This window comes from Amia ocellicauda, chromosome 7 (genome assembly GCF_036373705.1).
Source record: "Amia ocellicauda isolate fAmiCal2 chromosome 7, fAmiCal2.hap1, whole genome shotgun sequence".
Classification (NCBI taxonomy): Eukaryota; Metazoa; Chordata; class Actinopteri; order Amiiformes; family Amiidae; genus Amia; species Amia ocellicauda.
The window spans coordinates 27,422,697-27,443,163 of record NC_089856.1 but is presented as its reverse complement, the minus strand read 5'-3'; the positions used below and the strand labels follow the sequence as shown (position 1 = coordinate 27,443,163).

General features: G+C 38.3%; 1 protein-coding gene across 2 annotated transcripts in view; it reads left to right on the top strand.

Moving 5' to 3' along the window:
* tnk2a (tyrosine kinase, non-receptor, 2a) overlaps window positions 1-20,467 on the top strand; it is a 55,969-nt gene that overhangs the window by 9,440 nt on the left and 26,062 nt on the right. For both annotated transcript variants that reach the window (XM_066708969.1, XM_066708968.1), the window contains exon 2: window positions 2,575-2,801. The gene's annotated coding sequence lies outside the window, so the exon portion shown is untranslated. The remainder of the gene's footprint in view (window positions 1-2,574; window positions 2,802-20,467) is intronic.

Sequence of the window (20,467 nt, the reverse complement as noted above, 5' to 3'; positions counted from 1 at the left end):
AAAAACTCAAAGTTTACAATGTACTGTGCTTGTTCAACACTGTGATTCAAATTACCCTTTGTTTGATGTATAGTTTGTATACTTTATTACAGGGCTGTGATGACATATACTATACTGTTTGCTTATGGTTCACTAGAGAGATGAATATTAGTTTTTATTGAGTAGCGTGTGCATGACTTATCTTTTTTTACCCTTGTTACAGGAATTTACTTTTGATATGGACACCTACAGACTCACACTGTACTTTGGCTAAAAATACATAATTGTGAGTTCAAATTAACATGGATACTTCCAGTGTTTATAAATTTCAGTCTTAGAATCCTACTTAAGGATGTCGGCTGCATGTGTTTGCTGAAGATTTGAATATATTTTGGGAGTTTTTTTATTGTTGTTTGGCCATCTGCAAAGTTTCTTTGCTCTGCTCAGTTTGCCTTCCTCTTACTTATGGTTCCTCAGCATATTGCTTTCATTCAGGTTTTGACCCTGAATATTTACAACAGCAGTTCAGACACAAAAAGAGGACAAACATTTAGAAATTAAGGTCCTCATTAAGTATTTTAGTGTGGGTGACACAATTGACCCAAGCATATGTATCAGCTCCCAAACTTTGTGTCAACCCTCAGGTGATAATGTGCAAGATATACAAAGGTGGCTTTGGATTGCTTAAGCCTGACTGGTTGATTTTACAATTATATTTTGTGAATTCCTGTAAACACTTCAGAAGCCTCTGGTAAATTATTTTATTTTATAATAAACAGTGGATCCACGGCTTTTGACCCTGCAATGTCCCTGTAAGTGTTGTAAGTGTTCAGCTGATTCAGCTTGAAGCTTAAACATAGATGCCATGCAACAATTTGAAAGCCCTTCCCTTGGGCTTGAAAAAATGTTTAATTTGGAGAGTGGTATGAGGGTGGCATTTTTTTCCCAACCTAAAAGAGGAATCTAGCCCTCTCTGCACTGACATAATGTTTGTGTTTCGGCCAGGAAGTCTGACTCTGCTGCAGGAAGTTTACTGAAATGGCAGGGAAGGAAAAGCAAGGGGCTTGTGTTTACATCGGGACAAAAGAAGCTTTGTTGGAGGTAGCAGCAAAAAAAAAAAAAAGAGTGGCTTTTCTGTACTTTCTGTACTCTAGGTGGGTGTGCAGATCTTGAATCACCCCAATTCAGTTGCTCGGTTGAAGGCATTCCTCACAAAGAGCAATGTCTTTGACTACAGTGGACTGCTTTCAGGAATTAATACATGGATACACAGTATCTTTTGATAGGTGGCAGTGGTTGCTTTAAAAGACTGGTTTCATTAATCAGTTTGTTAAGGCTCAAATTAGACAAAAGGGATTATTGTTCTATAAGAGACTGGCTGGATTGCTACAGTACATTCACAAAATAATAAAATGCACAACAATAATATTACAAGCACTAGAAATTAAATAAACTAAATCCATGGCATGTCATATGCTGATGGTAACTGAATGCACCCAATGAGTAATACATTCGTGTTTTTCTTTTTAAGCAACTTTAATACAAATTAAATGTTTTACCTTTGTGCTTCATCTAGCTTTCACAATACTGCACAAAATGCAGACATCATATCACTGCCAAAGGCCAGAAACTAAACTGTGCTATTATATATTATAGGGTTATAGACCGAGGCGAGGAGTTCCACCAACTCCATTTCTGATGAGAAGAGGCCTTATATGACTATTGACAATTGTATGACTACTGACGTCTACTGCACCTGGGCAGAAAATGATCCCTTGAAACCATCCCTTTCAGTGGGTTCTCCAGCATTTTGTGGTGTTTTAATTATTAATTTTGATTCCATTATGAAGCCTAGGAATGCGTCACCATCATTAATAAACCATTGCAGTGAAGCTTTATGCGGTTTAGCATTTTGAGAGAGGACTGCCAGGCCAGTCAGACCTGTGTGGGTGTCTAAATAGAATAGAGTTACCAAAGGGCAGCGCAATGCACACTGGGTAGAAAATGAAATAAACTTTGCCTTTTTGCCCCCCCCCCACCACCTCCCTTCCTCTCCACTTCGGTTAGGAAGCATTACAAAAAATGGAAATTAGGTTTTCAGCTGTTGTGTTCCATTCAAACTGTCAGAGCAGCAGACTCAAGCACTTAGATTTGACTAGAGACCCTTATCTGTCTATTGTGTGTATTGTTTTATTTCCTCTGACTTCAGCTAAACAATTGTTATTCATGGTCCTAAAAATCACACAATAAGCAACAGATGCTACTGTCTATAAAGCAATAAGACTATTTACTGTTAGCAGTAAGTAGTAAATGCCCCCCCCCAAAAGACTACCACCATTTCAGACAGTCTTAAGAGATTACAAACCTAGACTACAGAGTAAAATAAACACGTATGCAATTTCTGATTACGTTTTGGAATTGAAGGCATTTGATTATGAAGTACGTTCCTTAAATATTGTATTTCTTTGATTTAGTTTAGCCATCTAGTTTGCTTGCCTCCCAGTATGCTTTTTAATTAGAAGATGATCTTTGGTGTCAGTCTGATTGATTGATTTATTTGACTTTAATTCATTGTTATTTTTTTGTCATTACAAGTGTGTTGAAAAGAAATTGGATTCTTCATGGACTGGGATGTTCAAGACCCTCTGGTGGACTGATGCTCTGGGACCCATAGACCCACAGTCATAACTCATGATGGACTGGCTAGACTGTGATCCTGTATTTGGGTGAACTCCAAAGACTGACATAGCTTCAATACAGAGCTCCAGCGAAAGGGCCTGAGTCCTGACTGATATACAGCCGGCACTACAGCTACAGGGCTGGTAAGTCAGATTGCTTTTATTTTGTGTTTTTTAATGTATGTAGAGTACTTTTATTAAATTAAAATAATATAGACTTAATAATCATCATCATAATAGGTCAGTGTTGTGAGATATAAGTAACAAATTCAAAATAAAAAAATTGTAAACAAGTTGAGAAAAAATTTATGCTGAGATCAAAAATAAAACAATCGAAAGCAAAATGTATAGAATTGTAAAGAAAAAATAATTATATCAAATGCAAAAAAAAATATATTGAAATAATGTTAAAGTGAGAGCACTGGAGTCCCTGTCTTTGGTTGTGATGCTGCAGTCCTTGCTTTCGCTGCCAGTTTCTTGGGGGCGGGGCATAGATGGAGGCGTAGGTCGTGGCTCTCCATTGGTCCACTACGTTTGAGTAATCCAATCAGTGATCAGGTTTGGCTGCTCTACGTTGGAATTCACAGTTCTCCGGTGATGTCTGTGTGGGATGGTAATTGATTGTCACGGTTTCAACAGCACCACCGATTCTAGCAACTCCTTAGACACATCCTGTGTGTGTTCATAGCCTTTCAGTCGAAAGCTGGGAAATCCCCACATTGGATCCCACTGCCTTCTTCAAAATATCCTCTGCCCCATACAGCTCTGAAGCAAAACAGAGAATTCACCTGCTGCATGCACAGTAAAATGTTTAATATCATGTTCATATTAATTTAACCTGCATGAGCACTTTAATTCAGCTCCTTAGATAACACAGTGCCAGACTGATGGAGCTCACAGCATTTAGCAATAGGCAAATGGAGGGGCATCGTATTCATTAAGAGCACTGTGATGTCCGAGTTTATGTTTAGGTTAGAAACACACACACATATACACACGTACATACATATGCACATATGCACAGTCACCTTCATAATTACTGGCACCATTGATAAAGATGGGAATAAATGCTGTATAAAATAAACACATATGTAATATGTAGAAAACGATTGTCTATTCATTAAAACATGCTTTGTTTATAATTAAAGCCATGTAGTTGCACCCCAGTTGCATAGTGGTGACTGTCAGACCATCTCACCTGCTCAATGATTGGGTTAGGAAGATCTGTCACCAAAACGTAGTGGACCAATGTAGAGCCATGACCTACGCCTCCCTCTAAACCCCCCCCTCACGACAAAACAGTGCCAAAACTCGTAAAAGAAAAAAAAAAAAAAAAAATTATTTTGAATTCTTTACTAATGGCGCTAATATGAGCCCATAATGGTGGCCTTAATGTGCTGGTGTTGGTAAGTCAGCAACAGATCTTGTCTGCACACCACCCCTGCACCTTGTTTCTTGGCACAACAGTTGCCCTCTGAGGAACGGAGAAGGTCCACAGAGTATTATGGTGTCCTTGGATGTGAACAGTTTGCCTTCTGGCTGACGGCGTGCTCTAGGAGGTAGTGTCCTTAAGATGTAATGTCAAACTGAGTTCCTATCAACACCAAAGATCCTGTTCCAATTCTTTCTAAAGCACACTAGTATTGGAGACACCAAATGTAAACATGGGTAAACAGTGTAAACCTCTTGCCTGCTTTTCAACTCCCCCAGACTTTTTTCTGATTGTTTCCTACCCTAGTGCCCTTCGTGTAGGTGTTAAATGGATAGTTCAGCTGGGACTCTACTGAGAAATGCTTTGGGAGCCTGGTTGTATTGAAAAGAGCCGTATTGTTGAGACAGGAGAATCCCCAGCAACCGAGTTAAGGAGAATAGAAGCAGGAGATAATTGCACTGCCCCAATACTACTATATATAATCTCTATTCTTTTAAAAATAATGATAAGATTGAGAGTATCATGTGCTCACAGTCTTAAAGACAGCTGTCATGTTATTCTGGTTTGGACGCTGTTCCAAAACACACATTGTGAGGTTGACCACTTCCTCCTCCTCAATGGAAAAATCACATCAGCCCAGAATAACTGTGAAAATAGGTTTGTTTCATTCTTTCAAAAGGTTGATTTACAATAGCCCAGAATGTTACATGGAAGTGTAATGCAAAATGCAAGTTTTAGTCTCTCTCTCCATCAAACTCGGACTGCGGTGCTGTGTGTTTCAGTTGAAAGGTGAGTTTATGTTGAGAGTGAGAGTGGGTCAGCATGTGCTCGCGGGTCAGTGGGTTGGCTAGAGAAGCAGAGGGCACGTGCCAGCAGAGGAACAGTGGCTATTTATAAACACAGGAGTGTGGAGAGAGAAGCCCGAAATAGCACTGCATGCTGCATATGGAGCGTTCTTCCGAATGCTTAGAGTTTTTTGAACTCTGTCATCTCGTGAGGGTAACAAGGTGAGAGTAAGGAAGTATTCAGTGGGAGATTTTATTTTAACCCAGTGTACACAGTGTTCCCTTTCTATCTTTTTCTCTTGTATATGAACATTGGTTTACACAGGCAAAGGTGAGAGAGTTTACCCTAAATCACATCAAACATGACAGGCTCCATTTTTTTATAACACTCAGCAGCACAGTGGTGAGGATTAACAAGGATCCTGTAAGACCTCATACTGCAGGTTCTAAGTCGTATAGATGTTTGTTTATTTATTTGTTTTTGCATTTTAGCAAAAAATGTCTTATGTATGTTTATGTAGGAATTTATGTGTGTATCAAGCATAATCTAAAGCATTTATTAACAATCCCCATTTCTTAGTATGATCAATTATTTTTGTGGTTGGAAAGATAACTGTTCAGAAATGGGTAAACATTTGCGTTCATGTTTTTATTTTCTAAGATTTGAGGTGTGGCAACAATCTAGTACAATCCCAGAAGAAGCTTATGAACCCTTCCTGTCCTATCTCTTAAATTCATGTTTTACTCCTCTGCACAGGAAGACCGGGTTATACATTGATAGGTAAAACAAAACTTCACCCATAACTGTCCACAGACCTGACGCAATCTCAGGGCTGTTTTACTACCGGTTATTGTGAAGGCGTGCCTCTTAAACCCGAGTATCTCCTGCCAATCAAAGTCGAATATCTGTGTAATCAAGCTAGGCAAACAGTTTCAGATAGCTATTATTCTCATGGTACTCTTCATAGGGTGATTTTAAGGGCCAGGGGTGAAAGGTCACAGGGTCACCATCACCAGGCCTTCACTGGATAGATTTTGTAGCTACATATGAGCAATTGATACCTTATACAAACACTATTCCTACAGCTTTAACATTTGGGTAGAGTGGAAAGTGCAGATTCATTCATGACTCCAGAAAGGCAACCTGTGGTGAATTGAAAATAATAGTATATTGCTGGCTCATTGCTGCTGAGTTTTTATTCCTTCCAGCAATGAAATAGATGTTTCCAGTTGCTACTGAGACACGTGCTTATTACAGTGTAGGTGCAAGGTGGTGTACTAGGTTACTTCTATAAGTTAAATCCATCAATTGTGGGTTTTAAAATATGTGGGCGGAAAACTTGTGTGATTTTTCCATCATTTCTAAAAATGTTTGAAAAAAAAAAAAAAAAAAGGAAAGCATTTGGGTCTCGATCAGAGTAACCAGTAAACCAGAGTAAACGGTTGAGTCATGCTGGTTCTTAATGTTTTCCAATTTATTTGGTGTATTTTCTAAATAGGAGACTACACAATTTAATGCTTACATATATAATTATTTATTATCCAGGGCAACATGGCAATAAGTACTTGTCTGTTTTGTACATCTAATTCAAAGGATCATTATAACATTTCAAAGCTGCATTTTGATTATCCACTAAATAGAACATGAACTGTTGACCTGGATCAAAAAAAAGATAAAGAAAAACTGACATTTTCTGTGGACTATTTACATCACAAAGAGATGGCAATTCAGTGGGTTGTCTTACAAGCCATATGCTTTGTCACGCTTGTTGCAGATTGCTTACTGTCTGGTCCAATTAATGCAAATGCCACCCTCCCTGCCAGCACGCATCTTGCAGTCGGACTTCCAGGAAAGAAGCCAATGAACTGATTGGGGGTGCTTTCCCATTGTAGGAATGGTCCTTTATTCAGTTGTGATTTAAGTTGAGCAACACACAGACTAGGTATTATTATTATTATTTTTTATTATTATTATTATCTTTATTTCTTGGCAGATGCCCTTTTCCAGGGCGACTTACAACATAAGTGCAAAAATACAGAGAAGTACAAGGCATCAATCATTACAAGTTCAACTTAGCTAAAACATAACAATTCAAAATACATTTTACAGATTCCAATTTACAATTTACACAAGTACAGTAAGAGACTTCCTACATCCTGGACGGTGAAAGCTAAGTGCTGTCAAGATGTAGGGTTACAGGCTAGGGCTACGGGAAAGGGAGCAAGGAGGAAAACAATCAAGAACGCGAGGAGCATAATAAGCTGAAGTGCTATCTAGCAGGGATAGAGGACTAATATTACAAGTGCTGTCGGAAGAGATGCGTCTTGAGTAAGGTATATATGAAAACAGCTGCTAAAAGCCAAGAGGAGATCATTCCACAACTAGCATTGAACCCAGAGCATCCAAACCTGGCCTAAGGAGAGATTGCATCAAACTCCTAATGGAAATTGATTCTGAATGCAATGTTAGCTGCATAATCCTGTTTGAATGGAGATATTCAAATACTGAGCTATACTTTGTAGCTTATTGTCAAGATAATTAAATCAATTAATTAGTTTAGTTAATTAAGTCATTTGTGTTCTTCCTCATTTTATTATACTGCATTTAGTCATTGAAGATACCAGTGTAATTCAGTTAACGACCCTACCTTGCTGGATATGGCAATTGCGATCCGTAAGAAGCACATTTTCAGATGAACAGAAAGACATACATTTCTGTTCCTAATCACAACCACAATAACACCACCCAATACTCGGAAACATAAATTAGAATGACATCCTGTATGCAGCAGAGGAAATGCTTGTGAAATAATGTCTGCTTTATCTGATGGTGTCATGTCAGAAAATATTTCATCGGTATCTGGGTCATAACTTAAGATAGAGGTAGATAATATATATTTTACATCTTGACCTACACTAATGTTCTGAGTTTAGATGGGGGATGTATATCCTTTTGATTTAAACACTCAAATCAGTCAGTAAAAAGATTGAGACAGAGAAATGTAAACTTGGTATTATTATTTTTCCTGCTCTTAATTATTCTTAATTAACCTTTGTGGTTACCTGAATCAGTTTATGGTTATTAATGGATACATTTTTTTTGTATTAAATGTTTTAAACAATTGAATGTTCAGCACACATTTATATAATAAATTCACATGAAGTACTAAAGACATTCAGGATGATCCTGCTTTTGTTATGAATTAGATAAAACCTAGATTCACTTCCTAAATCAATATAATTGCTTGTAACTGAAGTTTGGCCTGTGGTATGAATAGAAAAAAGTAGTTGCTAAATGTATATTGTTCAACGCTTGTTATTAAACTATGCTGCCCTCTAGTGACAACTGGAATGTCTGCAACATTACTATCTCTAGTGATGTATCCTTTTTAAGTTCTTATATATAAAACATAATATGGGACTAGAGCTGTATTACTGAAGTTGTATTCAATTTAGAATTAAATACAGTTGCACTTGCATAGAATTGGATTTTGTGCATGTTTTTAATTTAACATCTTCTATGGATTTATGCTATATAAGAAGCAGTTTCTCAAAACACCATTCGCTGTGCTGATTTCATTTTGTTATTGCCTATGATTCAGAACATCTGAAGCTGGCAATGGCAAGATATGAGACATCAGACTCCATATAATAAAGCAGTTATCCTGAATAATGTTGCTTACTGTTCTACATCTATTTGTGTGAGTGTGACTAGACTGGCATTTTGCATACATCTTCTTAGTCACTTTAGCACTTTCTCATTCCTAACCTTTAGTTTGGCTGCTTTCTACTTCAGAATCGCCCCCTCTGTTGACATTGTAAGGACTGCAGTAGGAGTGATTTGCGTATGTAAAGATCTGTCTAAAACCGTATTATTATTCCAGGCCTTCAAAATGCTTCACAAGCATCAACAAAAAAGTGCAATAAAAGTGATTTCTCTGAATTGGCACAAGGCATGGTGTACTCAGTTCACTGCCTTGGCAGAAAAAAAAAAATTGCATTCAGTCTGGAAGCAAAGCTCAAATGGGATACACCTTTAATCAGGCATGTCGTTAATCTGGGCAGCCATATAGGAATAAAGAACAGTGCCTAAAGGAGAGTAAGATAACTGACTGGAGGCACATAAAAATAAAGAATCTGCAGCAGCGAGGCAATTATGTAATGAAGCAGAACCTGCTGGGAGGCTTTGTTCCAATTACAACACGTGAATAGATTTTGGACTAAAGGTCAGGTAAGTGAGCTTAAACATGCCTCCTCTTGCATCTCCATCTGATGTGGAGAGTGCGTGTCTCAGCTTTACTCCATATTACAAAGGGCCTTTGAGCTAGCAAAGGAGAGTGCCTGAGGTTTGATGTCAACATTTTGTAGTGAACTCTGGGATTGAAATATTCTCTAAAGGTGCAAATGATCTGTTCAACTTTTTCATTTTGGTTCTTAGAACTTTCTTGTCATAAATTCATTACATGATTTTTGTCTGTGGCAATCAAAATGTGTCATGGAGCCTAGCATCCCTGCAGTTATCAAGGAGTGATCTATAGTGGCATTAGGCCCAAATACAAAGCCCCTGATGTCGTGGGTAATAAATATGGGTTGAAATGGGATTTTGTTGAATTTCTCCAGCACACCCATTTTTAATACAGTGTCTGAATCAATTTGTTGATCAGAGTAAAGTCTACTTCCTTATTATTTGAAGGTAGAGGGCAAAATGTTTCAGATTTTTCCAGACAGATAATGGGAATGGGAACTGGTTAATTTGTCTGTGCACAAGACAGGACTCCACAAGACTCCTTTTTCAGCTTAGCATATGGAGAGGATTTGAAATTGGAAAGCAGATTACTTCTCCAATAATTATAATGCTGCACGTGGAAAGATATAGCCTTTGCCAGTGAGCTTCTTGTTCCGGTTATGATTAAAGATAAAAAGGTCTTGACAAACCAAACGTGACCCTCTGAAACAGAGGCCTGGATGGGTGTGTTTAATGTTCACTTGGAAGGGTTTTTATAAAGCAGGTTTTGGTTTTGCCTTTTTTTATTTTGTTCTTGTGGTTGAAAGTATTAATAGAAACTTAAGTGGCAGTAAAAACGCAATGCAACCTGTCTATTCACTCAACTGGAATCTATAGTTTTCTCCAGGCCAAGTCTTATGACTAGTGCTGATTAGAAAATACAAATACATATTCTGGATTTAAATGTCTTTTTTCGGCCAGACCACACCTGTTTAACAATGTCTTTTGACAGATTTTGTTCCCCTGTGTAAAATCAGATTATATGATATATGTTGTAAAATAACTAAAATTACAGGTGTGAATAGTTGTAGTAGTATTATTGTTATTATTATTTAAGTGTGAATTACCTTGGTTACTGTGCGTTTATAGAGAAATAGAGCCAAAATAGGAATTTTAAAGGTTTTCCTCAAGTTTGCTTGCCAGCACAGTTATAAGGTCAAGAATGATGTCTATTATGATGTTGGCCCATGGATGCCGAAGGCTATATTGTAAGTGGGGCACTGTGGAGCAATTGTATGGTCCTTCACATTTTACTGTGAGTTGACATGTTTACCTTGATATCTGGCCATCCTAGGCAGTGATGTTTAAAAAATGAATCCAGCCTGAAAAAATGAAATGAAGAATCGAGTCATTCTCTAACATGTACTCATTTTTTAAATCAAAGGAGTGTTTGAAATATGACTATGATTAATGGAAGCTTATGTTGGTAGTTTATTTGTAACTTTTTGTTTTTTCCCCGCTATGGATTTCAGTCCATTGTTACCACTAAACTGTGCTTTCTCCTGTCCTGGGGCTATATAAATCGCCTCTTATTATATTAAGTGAATTCCTTGTTATTTGAAATTTGTATTATCAAAGACTGTTTTCCTGTTTACAGGCCAGAAAGCATATCATAGATTGTAATGTGCTTTCATTGAGTGCATGTCTTCAGGAAGGAGATGATTATTTTCAGGTTTTGAGTTCAATCAATTGTGGAGCCTCTATTGTGATATTCCTGTTTCAGTATTTTTTTTTAAATTTGTAGAAAAGTATACAACAAACAATAATACAAGTCTAGCAACTGATCTTGAACTTAATTTATTTATAGTCATGCACCAACGTGTGTGTTTGTGTATGTATGTAATGTAATGCATGTAATTTTTCAGCCAATATGAAAAGGATCCCATTCTCGGTACACTTCTCTGTGTAAGATAATTAACACAGTTGTACTTCACAGTCAAGAGACTTTGTCCATAGATTTGGAAGACAATGTGCTCATATGCCAGTATATAAAGTGGTAGGCTTTGATTTAATGTTCTTTTACACAAATAGAAGACTCCTTTCAAATAAAGGGATGCCTGGTTTGTTGATCATTGTCAAACACATACACATAAAACAAAACAACACAAAATAAAGGCAAATGCACTATCACTCATCATTTTAAAGCAAGTTATGTTTGCCATGAAACAGTTAACTGAACTGATAAATTTTTGCTGGAAGGCTTTTTTTCATTTTTTTTTTTCATGAAGCAGTCTGTCCACCCCCAGTGTCCTGCCTAATGGAGCATGTTAATTTCATCAGGGAAACAGTGGGTTGCATGGACATCACCTTAATGTATTTGTTTTTTTTAAACTCAATATTTCTGTCTCTGAGGTGAGCCTGTTTTCGTCGTCACTAGAATATCTTATAATATCAGTAGGGAAGAGCAGTGGAGTGGTGTCAGGGAAAGGGGGGGTGGCTATACTTGATGTATAATGTGATTTCTATAGATTCTGCAGCCATCTGGAGAAAATGGAAAGAGCAGGGGGATTGTGTGGGGGGGCAGAAGGCATATAGGGATGTAACCAGACAAAACTAAGACACAGACTCAGAAAGAGGAGGGCCTCCTGAAACGCAGAATGTCTGGGGGAGCCGTTAATGTACCGCAGCTCTAAAGCGGAGCTGGCTTAAGAGGATAAAGTGATGCAGCTAGTGGTACAGTACCGTGGTCGCCATCGCTGTTCAGTAATGCGCAGATGCCCTCGCTCAATCCTTTCCAGCTGCCAGATTTGGTCTGTTAGTTGCTGAGGGAAGGAAACGGGGAATGTAGAGAGAGGGGGGAGGCTGGGAGGAGGGGGGGGTGAGCATGATAAAAAAGAAAATCGCATGGCAACAATAGATTTAATTTGGTACTGATGCAGATGTGAAGCTCGAGGATTGAATTCAGCCCTGTGTTAGTGGACTAGTGCAGCTCTGGGGGAGGAACGGCAGAATATAAAAACAAACAAATGATTTGTGAAATATAAGTAGGCCAGGCTGGTCATCTTTTTTTTAATGCATATATTTTTTTCTTCCCCATCTCTGAAGACATGAATACAATGCACGATTTTTTTTTACTGCAGCTCAGGGTAGTGTGTTGATGTGCTGTAAACCCTATGGAATCGGATTGTTTCTGCACAGTAAGAATGCTATTCTCTTTCACGTCATACAAGGAAAACATTTAACATTTAGAAAAGAAGGCTATTTGAGACCAGAACACATCAAACCTTTAATGTAAACTGGGAAATTGTACTAAGGGAAGTTCAGATATTCCTGTTTTTGGTCTGTATTGTTCAGAATTATTCCAAGGAGGAAATCAATGAATTATTCTGTGCTATAGATATGTGTGCATGTTAGAACACGTGACAATCTGGAGTGGTTAAAACCAGACATGGATTGGGTGCTTCATCTCAAAAGCTTAATGTCCTTTGTGATCAAAAAACCCAAAACAAAACCCAAAGCAAAATAATCATGAAAAAAAAAAAAAAGAGCATCCAGGGGACTGTAAGAAAATAAGCCTTTTTAGGACAGGATTTGTGAAAAGTGGGAAATTAAAAGGCAGTAGTGAGTTGGTTCATTAAGCATGTACAGAGGATTCCCAAAAGCATCAGCCATCAGGACAGACGGTAAACAGTAAACATTGTCAGTGCGAGTGAGCGGAGATCAGAAATCATGCAGACAGCCTCATCCATCCAGATGTCTGCTGTGCACCGTCACAGATGGCACGCTCTCTAAATGCACAGAGGTGTTTTAGCAGACATGTTTTTCTTCCCTCATTTGAGACTCTGAAGCAGGATTGTTTCTAATTAGTCTTTTTTTTGGAGGGGGGACTTTTTTTTAAAGTCTGTGGCGATGCAACATTTTGGATACAACAGTGGGGGGGGGGGTTAGTGTGTGAGGCTGCTGCACCGAGGTGGTAGAAAGAAAAAGAGAAAAGGGGATTAGCCTTTGGCATCGACAGAGCAATCAGTTTGGAAATTCAGAGAATTGCAGTTGTAAACTCGGGAGCAGAGCAGGCAGCTATTGAGAAGGTGACCTGGAGAAGAAGGGGAAGAAAGAAAAAAGGCAAGGGAGAAAACCGGAGGAAATTTGAAAAAAACAAAAAAACAGGGATTTAATTTGTTTTGCAGTCTTAGCAGGTCACTAAATTGTTTGTGAAGATATATTTGAACACTAAGAGCAAAGCTGCGGCAAAGTGCTAAACCATGAATGCAATCTGTGTGTCTGTGTACAGCCTGCAGTGTGTGTCGCTCTGACCTCTCCTGAAGGATCTATTTGAGGAAAGAAAAAATACAAAAAGGTTATGAAGAGGCAAAAGAGGAATATCGAGGCTCGGCAGGGAATAAATAAAGGATTTTCAAAATAAATCGAACAATCGAAACAAACAAAAACGACCTTGAGATCCAGCTGGAGAGAGAGAGCTAGGCACTTATTGGAGAGCACATATTGAAAAGACCCAGGCATGGGGGAATGTTCTGAATATCAGCGGCTTCCAAGTGATGAAGAAGAGGTATACTCATTCTTTATTTTATTGTGCTGCAGTAGCCGAGCTCTCTTGTTTACTCTTAGTTGGTACTTTTCTAATGCACCCTATTCAGTGATGGATTGATGTATTCATGTGTGTGTGTGCATTCATGTATTTAGGCCAGCATGTATGTCTATTTAATTCAAACGCATGTATTACTTTACAAGACATTGCAACCTTTCCTGTCAGAGGAGCAAAATAATAATAACCAAGCATGTAGTGCAGGATTTATATTGACCTTATACAGAGCAATGTTTAATTTGCCCACCTTAGTTTAAAAAGTAAATGCATTAATAAAGCCCCTTATTATGCTGATTACCAACCCATTTTTTTAATCACCATAAACAATGACTAAAAGAAATGACTTTACTACTGGTATTGTTCTTACTTCATTTGGTAAATGGGTGATGTGTTGCAAGGGTGAAAGAAGGCAATACTGTACTGTACTTGATAGTAACCCTTTGTTTTGTTATTTTTGCCACTGATGCCAAAGAAAGCCCATGTCTGAGTGCATGGTGCCAGTAGGTACCAGTCTAGTCTAGCCAAGACAAGAGGGAAATCTTAGGCTTTTGAAAATGAGAGAGAAAGCATTCGGTCATCTATTCATTACCACAATGAACACATTTCAGAGAAAGAAGCAGTATTGTTAATATTGTACAGTGTCTAAAATAAATGTTACATTTTTATTGGAAGGATTGGAAAATGATTGGAGTTTCTTTTTACGTAGGAAGTATATTTATCCAGAGAGATGTTAATTTAAGTATTGTATGTGTGTGTGTATGTGTACTTTAAATACAACACAGTCCAAACTGTGTGGGTTAGTAAAAATAACCATATATCTTGCTTAAATTTGATTCAGCTAGAGTCCTCGAATTCTGATGCAATCTTTATATTTGACGGGCTATAGGCCTATAGTTATAGACATTGCTTTAAAAAGCACTTATTAGTATATCTCTAAGCACTTATCGATCTTTTCTAATGCAGGGGAAAGTGAAGAGTCATGATTGAATTTGCCAGAGGCATGATGCATGTGACCCTTTTAGGATCCTACTGCCATTCTATGGTCATTTTTGTTCACGGCTATTTTGCACAGTATTACCTCATCCTATGTTTTTTGCCTCTGACTGCATGGCTGCATATTTATCATAAATGCATCTTGCCCTTATAAACATGTATATGTTTTTAGACTGCTATTAATATAATTATTTTTATAATTATAATTCTGCATTATGTATTATTCTGCATAGATCTGCTGACTATCAAGTTATGCAAGTGATATCAAGGCATTTTGTCTTTTTGCTTCTTGCATTTTGAATCCTACTTAAAGCCCTGGTTTGATAACCTTGAACTGATAACCAGGTGTTGAGTTTGTGGTAATTCACCCATGACTTTTGTTGGCCCTTGCTTCAGTCCTTCCTCCAGTGCAGAATGATGAGGCAATATCCTGATACTCACTGCAGAAGCTACTCTAGTGTGACAGTGTCTCGTTTCACTTGTGACATGGGGATGATTCCAAACCAGGCCTAAGAAAGGTAAAGAGTAGTCCACTTCAAGCCTCGGGCATATCTTGATCGCATGGAAGCCTTAAAGAAGCAAATGAAAATAATTGCACATCACCTTATGTTACTAAAACTATTTAAATAACTTCCTTTTAATAACTTCTCACATTGTTGATTCCTCATGGGTTGGAAGGATTTTTAAGAAAGTAGTCCCATGCAATCCATTTCAAGAGGGACACTGGCGTATGCATAGCAGCAAGGCTTTTGTGTGTCGGATGACTCTCGCTGCCTCTGGATTTACCAACTATGGGCTAGTGGTTCAGACAGTTTTCGGATCCTGTATTCTCAGTTGTATAATGCAGCTACTGTACGTCTGGTTATTTGTTTAAGTGGTTATAAGATGCCTTTCTCACTTTGTCAGCATATCCTTTTTTCACGTCACTCTCCCCTTCATTAGAGCTCAAGCAACATGCTTCCCAAACCAAACGCTGTGGTCATTCTCCTCAGACTGCTCTGCTCAGGGGAGATGACTCACAGCACCTGGGTTTCTCCTGCACTGAAAGAACAAACCCCCTCTCTGTCCTTCCATCCCTTTGTGCATTGCACTTTTAATACAACACCATTGTCTTAACATCTGGTTATCTTTGCTTTTTATTTCTCTTTTCAACTATGGGGGGAGGAAAGAGGGCTTTGCATTTCCTACTAATGCCACCCCCCGCTGAAGAATTTAATTTTAAAAGCAGCACGCGTGGGGCTTGACTTGTCTCTAGGGCAGTGTGAGCTAAAGCTCTACAAACCCCCACCCGATTGTAGAAAATGATGGGAAACACTTTAATCCAGCTACTACATTAAAACCGTTTTTACGCGTTGGTTAGCAGGATTGAAAATGATTTGTGCTGAAAATGATAGAACAATTGTTTTCTAGAATCAGTGCATTCGTAATTCATAGTTTTCCCATTTCTAATACTGTAAGCGATCAGGTTGATTTGGTATTTTGCTTAACTTTCAAGGTCTAAACTTCGTGTATTTTCTTCCTATAACCTTTTGCACTTAACTCAGGGCATTTGAGTGTTTTTTTCTTTATTGTAGCCGTATTTAAATAAATCCACAGGAACAGCCTGCTTTATTGAAATCAAGCTCTGTTTGTGCCTGATACAGTGTCATTTAAAAGCAGCTTTCCCCACCTCTTCAGCTGTTGATTGTGGACTTTGCTGGCTGAATTAACAAAACAACAACAACATAAAAGTGTATATTTTGTGTTTGTCTGTTACTATAGTCACTGACTTCTCTGCATGGGCATTACCAGTCCCCAGCTGTATCCATTTCCCTGCCTCCGCATTGAGGTGTGGAGTGAATTTCAAGAAGAAAGCTGGAGCTGCCACTCCGAGAGCAGCCAGAGAACTGCAGCCCAAGCACTTTGGGAACTGCAGGTTTCACATACAGGTTGGAACAAAGGGACAGGCGGACGCAAAACAAATAAAAGGCTCTGCTTCAAAAGAGTTGTGCATATGACATATGGTAGTTTTCCACCTACTTACAGGAGTACTCCTGTGGAAGGTGGAACAGGCCAATTCAAGTACAGTATGATGGTGCTTGCCTGGCAGACTGACGGCATGCATCTATTGCTCATTGTTTAGTTGTCCTCCATTGCTTGCTATTCCATTTAGTTGCACAATCAAGCCGATGGGCCCCTGTAAGTGAATACTTGACACTCTCTTCAAATGTGAAGAGTTACTGTAGTGTAGTTTACTCCACAGTGCCACACAGTGTCTGTCATTGTTTCTGGACTGCTTCATGTTCACTTGAACCGCATTTCAGTGATTTGGTGTGGATCTGTGGGGAAAAAAACACACCTTATGTGGTAAAACTTTAAAATAAGATTCCACATGAATGAATATAGGAATTCCACAGGATTAATACTTCAATTCCTCATGCAAGTTGTCTGAGTTCTGATGTTGAGCACATGAACCCTAACCTTGTTCACATGTGATTAACATCAGAAATCAGATGAAGTGCACAACCTATTCATGTGTTAACCCTGTGGTATTAATATGTGAATTAATGAGGTATCACCTTATTTTAAAATGTGATCCACGAGGTTAACAAATGTGATATTGTATATGCCATCCTCTGCCAGGAATGAATTGAACCAGAGGTCATGAGCTATATATTTTGTTAAGAACACTATGGTAGCCAGTGCAGATGGTGTTATTTTCTGCATTTTTCAACATCTACCAACAGATTAATGTACCAATATTCTAAGCTGGGAGTGTATCACAGTGGTTCAAAGGAGAACAGCTTTGAAAACATTTTATGGACCTCTTTAGCATCCTGACCTCAGTCTAATAGGATTTCTTTGGAATGACCTAGAATGGCAAATCTGGAATAGACCACAAATATCAGCACAATATTCCTCCAGTCAGTTTTCAACAGTATTACTGAAATAATGTAAAAGGTTGGGTCTACACTTTCAGACATTGTGAACCACTCTTCTACTTGTTTTCTGACTTGGCTACTTTTGTGTGCCTAGCCACTGCTTTTTCTGTGTCTGTTGATTGAGCTCTGTAACTCTTTAAAACACATTGACTTTTCTGTCAGCTTCACTTGCAGATTGTTCAGCTTGGTGAAGGGGAACAATGGATATACAATCAAAATGATCTCCTTTTGAGACATGGAAACTCCACATGCATTTCTACAAATAATGAACATTCCAAAGGACTTTACAAGCTATAATACCAGTGAAATACACCGATTGGCCGTAACATTATGACCACTGATAGGTGAAGTGAATAACAACTGATAATCTTGTTATCATGGCACCTGTCAGTGGGTGGGATATATTAGGCAGCAAGTGAACATTTTGTCCTCAAAGTTGATGTGTTAGAAGCAGGAAAAATGAGAAAGCGTAAGGATCTGAGCGACTTTGACAAGGGCCAAATTGTGATGGCTAGATGACTGGGTCAGAGCATCTCCAAAACTGCAGCTCTTGTGGGGTGTTCCCAGTCTGCAGTGGTCAGTACCTATCAAAAGTGGTCCAAGGAAGGAAAAGCTGTGAACCGGCGACAGGATCATGGGCGGCCAAGGCTCATTGATGCACGTGGGGAGGAAAGGCTGGCCCGTGTGGTCCTATCCAACAGACGAGCTACTGTAGCTCAAATTGCTGAAAAAGTTAATGCTGGTTCTGATAGAAAGGTGTCAGAACACACAGTGCATCACAGTTTGTTGCGTATGGGGCTGCGTAGCCGCAGACCAGTCAGGGTGCCCATGCTGACCCCTGTCCACTTCCGAAAGCGCCTACAATGGGCATGTGAGCATCAGAACTGGACCACGGAGCAATGGAAGAAGGTGGCCTGCTCTGATGAATCACGAGTTCAAGGTGTTGACTTGGCCTCCAAATTCCCCAGATCTCAATCCAATCGAGCATCTGTGGGATATGCTGGACAAACAAGTCTGATCCATGGAGGCCCCACCTCGCAACTTACAGGACTTGAAGGATCTGTTGCTAACGTTTGATGCCAGATACCACAGCACACCTTCAGAGGTCTAGTGGAGTCCATGCCTCGACGGGTCATGGCTGTTTTGGCGGCAAAAGGGGGACCTACACAATATTAGGCAGATGGTCATAATGTTATGGCTGATCGGTGTATATTAAGTGGTTATTTTCTTTTGAAAATTATTTAAAAAATAATAATGTGTGTGTCAGAGTTGTATATCTAATTTACCTGTCATAATAGGTTTCCAGGTGACCATGTTTTTTTTAATCCCACTGTGTTTTGATTTAAGACAGAAGTCTTTTAACAACCTTAACATAAATTGAAATGGGTATTAGCTATGTAGCTTAAAGATATCAAATAACTTTTACCCTGATGCAGAGAGGAAGAACTTAATTTGTTCCTGAGTTTAGTTCTTTATTGTAAGGAAATAGCCTACAGGGTGTGGGTAGTGCAGAGAAAAACTTGGGTTTTTCTGCAGCCTCCCACTGTCCTGTGATTTTCCATGTCAAGGTTTCAAATGATGAAAAATGAACAGTTGAGAGAATATCCATATTCATATTTAATTAATTTATATATGTTGGATAATATGTAGCCAATGGTGTACAGTTATTATTATGTATTCAGTATATTGCCCATAAGCAGTAATATGTAATATCTAATTTAAACGTATTGTCTGTTGCATATCCGTCTCTACCAATTGCAGTGTTTTAGGGCAGGTTTTTTGCAATATAAAGTGTTTGATGACATCTTGTGGCCAAATTAGAAAACTGCATTCTAGGATTAAGCAAACCTTTAATTCACACATTTAAAATTAAAAAGCCAAACCCATTACAACCTCTTACCTCTAATAATCAAAGACTGAATCTGTGTGGTTCCTTTTATAAAATCACAGGTCTTGCCATTTTAAGTTGGTAAGTATCTATAAAGCTCTTCACAAGTAATAGTGTTTGTCTTGTCCGATGTCTTTAAGTACAGCTAATCTAGGAAGAATTCAATGGGTTTTGTACTAAAGAGTAATCATGATAGGCTGTAAGTTTGCAGATGTTGCTCATTTATCTAAAGGTGCAAGAAAAATATGATTTTTGTGGAAAGATGTCTTTTTTTAAGTACAGTGTCAAATAAAGATCTTCACTGATCTATTAGATCACTTCTTAGAAATCTGACCTTCGCTCTTAGTTACAGTTGACCATTTTAACTAAACTGAAACATTTAGAGTGACTTGAATTATTTTCAGCACATTCCACTGTAGTAATGTTATTACAACAGTGTTATATTTTTTTCCTGAGGTGGGCTGATGGGTCTTTCTATCTTGCCTGTTTTTATTTTCATCTCACACACTCAAACACTCTATTGCTCTTTCTTATATATATTGTGTGTGCATGTTTCTTTGTGTTAAAATACACTGTAGAATGATTAGTTGAATTGGGTTCAGATTGCTTTTTTGTATGCACATTTATAATTTCATTTTTATTCTGGAGATGCTTTTCTCTGTGAAAAAGAGATCTTTTGCTGTGCTTTAAAAACAAATCAAGTTTTTGTGCATAAACAGATTTAAAGACGTTCTCAAGACATAGTCTGTGTATGGTTGTTACACACAAACAATTGCAGTCAGTTAACTAGTTCTAGAATATTGTGTTTCATTACATAATTTCAACCATCAACTTCTTGAAATACCTTTTTAGATTAGCTGAACAGGCTGCATTGCGATATGAATATAGTGCATCCTGATTGAAACACTTCCTTAATCTTGGAGTACAATGTTCAGCCAGGGAAACTCTTGATTTGGTCATGCC